At 51.4% G+C, this 2,831-nt stretch overlaps 1 non-coding gene across 1 annotated transcript; it reads right to left on the bottom strand.

Moving 5' to 3' along the window:
* Positions 1 to 2,728: 2,728 nt before the first annotated feature.
* Positions 2,729 to 2,802, bottom strand: TRNAT-AGU (transfer RNA threonine (anticodon AGU)). Its single transcript has one exon. It is a non-coding gene; the product is annotated as a tRNA-Thr (tRNA).
* Between the last annotated feature and the right edge of the window lie 29 nt (positions 2,803 to 2,831).

The following is a 2,831-nucleotide window of genomic DNA, read 5'->3' as shown; positions in this document are numbered from 1 at the left end:
GATGTATGTGTCCCCGATGCTGAGTGATGTTGAGCCTTTTTTCATGTGCCTGTCAGCTTTCGCACAGCAAAGGAAATAATCAACACAACTAAAAGGTAATCCACAAAATGGGGGGCGATGTTTGCAAATGATAGATCAGATAAAGGGCTACTATCCAAAATTTATAAAGAACTTATCAAACTCAATACCCCAAAAATAAAAAAATCCTGTCAAGAAATGGGCAGAAGCAATGAACAGGCATTTCTCCAAAGGAGATATATAAGTGGCTAATGGACACATGAAAAAATGCTCAATATTTCTTTGCACTCTCAAAATTTATTGAGGATCTGGGGCGCTTGGGTGGCTCAGTTGGTTAAGCGTCTGACTCTCGATTTCAGCTCTGGTCGTGACCTCAGGGTCCTGAGATCCACGCTCAATGGGGAGTCTGCGTGGGATCCTCCCCCTCTGCCCCTCCCCTCCTTGCACCTGCGTACACTCTGTCTCTCTCTCTCAAATAAATAAACAAATCTTTTTTAAAAAATTAGTGAGGATCCCAAATAAGCTTTTGTTTATTAGGAATATATCTGTAAGTATTTGAGACACTAGAAATGAAAACTGAGAAAAACACACAAATATCTCATTTATTTGATTTTTAAATAATAATAAACCTATTTCTTTTTTTTTAATAAACCTATTTCACGTTAACATAAATAACATTTTTTATGAAACTACTTGTGAAACAAAATTTACCGAGCAGCAGGCATTTTTTTGTAGCTTTGCAAATCTCATTTATGTTGAGTTTAATAGATGCCAACTGGATTGTCGTATCTACTCTTGCATTCGGCCTGTTGGGAAACGTTATTGAAGTAGAAGAAGGAAATCTGTCCTCAAGCAGATATATAGTTGGAAAAGGGGAGAGCATTTCAATGGGCTTTTCCAAAAAATGGTGGATATTCTTCTTTCATAATACACCAAAACTGAATAAATGGTGGTGTGGAATCTGAAACCACACCGACGAACCTTAAAATATACTGGTGTAGTTTGCTCTTCATGGATCATGCATCGATCATTTGGAAAATACCGGTTCACCAAACCATGCAAGTTTGCCAAATGCTGGCATATTTTGTTATGCAATATCAAAAAAAAATACATTCATTAATATAACCACCAATCTCATCGGAAAGTTTTTTAAACATCGGAAGGTTGTCCAGCTCACGGTGGGAGACACTTTCCTCCCCATCTGCTCACACAAAGGGTGAGAGTCGTGTATGCGAGTGTCTAGATTTCACAAAATTAATAATGTTTACTGCTTCATAAAGACATTCTTGGGTGAAACCGGCTTTTTCTTTTCCCTGCAAAAGTGGTGCTGAAGAAAGAATAAACAGTGACAAGTAGGGCCCTTTAGTGCCACTGTCTTGAGTCCAGCTCAGGTGCCAGCAGGTTTACTCACCGCTGCTTCCGCAGGTCCCCGCGAATGTCGACAGACGAGAAGAGCAACCCAACCTCCGAGTATCCTTATGAAGGTCGATGTGACCACCTGAAAGTCTTAGGGACTCTTAGGGACACTTTGAGAAGCGCTCCCAAAGCCTCAGGTCACGTAATCCAATCAAGATAGTATGTTCAATTTTTAAAAAGTCAGGTGTCCGCAAATGCCTACCATGTTTCAAGCACCCTTAGGTGCTGGGGGCCCAGAGGTAAACAGGCGCAGGAGGCTCCCCATGCCTTAGGGCTTAATTTTATTTGAGGAGACAGACAATAGACCAATAAGTAGTTTAGGCTACGAAAAGGCTATTAAAGGAAATAATTAAAGGAAATAATCCCTATAGGGTCCTGGAGGCTGGCCTGGGGCAGGCAAGGAGTCCTCTGGGGTGAGGGAGGTGATCCACCTAGGACGGCCAGAGAATGAGGAAGGCCCATCTCTGCCAAGGGCCCGGGAAAGCCTTGCAAGCACAGGACGCAGAGAGTTCAAAGGCCCCGTGGCAGACACAGCACGGGGGAGGGGGGTTTAAGAAGGGGAGGGGTAGATTAACCGCGGCCCTATTTGTCTCCTCCGGCTCTGCCACGGCCTGGGGGTGCTGCGGGGTCACCTGCTGCTCCACCAACGCTTGCCCCCGCTGGCTCTCCCTAACACCCAGGCTTGCGCCGCCAGCCAGGGTCTCCCCTGGGCCACCAAGCAGCCCTGTGAGCCGTCAGCTCACCGCCCTCGGCCTGCGGAGGTGGAGGCGCAACACGCCCCCAAACGAGAGGGGGAGCAGGGGAACCCAGACGCGCAGGAGAGGGGAGGGGGGAGGAGGGAAGGGGGAGGGGAGAGGAGGGGGGACTGGAGGGGAGGGGAGGGGAGGGAAGGGGAGGGGAGGGGAGGGGGAGGCGCAGCTGCTGGCGGCGCAGGTGCCTTTGCCCCGCGGGAACACGCCGCCCCCGCCGCCGCCCTTAGCGCTCCTGGGGGCCTGTTCAGCCTCCACCTGCCGCCGACCCGGCCTCGGGGCCCAGCCTCCCCGGGACCGTCCCCTCCCCGGAGCTGTCCCGTTCCCCAAGGCCCCGGGGCACGCCGGCTGGGTGCAACCTGGGCCTCGCCGGGCGCGTCTGTAGAATGGGCGACAGCGAGCGGAGCGGCGGCGGGAACGGGCGGAGGGGTCCCCCAGGGCCGCACCTGCCCTCGCCCGCCCGGGAGCGCGGACCCCCCACCCCTCAGAGGGAGGAGGGGCTGCGTAGACCGGGCCCCCAAAAAGAGAGCCGGGACGCTCGGTTGAGGCACCGCTGGGATTCGAACCCAGGATCTCCTGTTTACTAGACAGGCGCTTTAACCAACTAAGCCACGGCGCCGCCCGCACGGGTACCGCGAGAATCTGCTC

Source organism: Vulpes vulpes, chromosome 1, assembly GCF_048418805.1.
Source record: "Vulpes vulpes isolate BD-2025 chromosome 1, VulVul3, whole genome shotgun sequence".
NCBI lineage: Eukaryota > Metazoa > Chordata > Mammalia > Carnivora > Canidae > Vulpes > Vulpes vulpes.
This window is presented reverse-complemented; position numbering and strand designations above follow the sequence as displayed.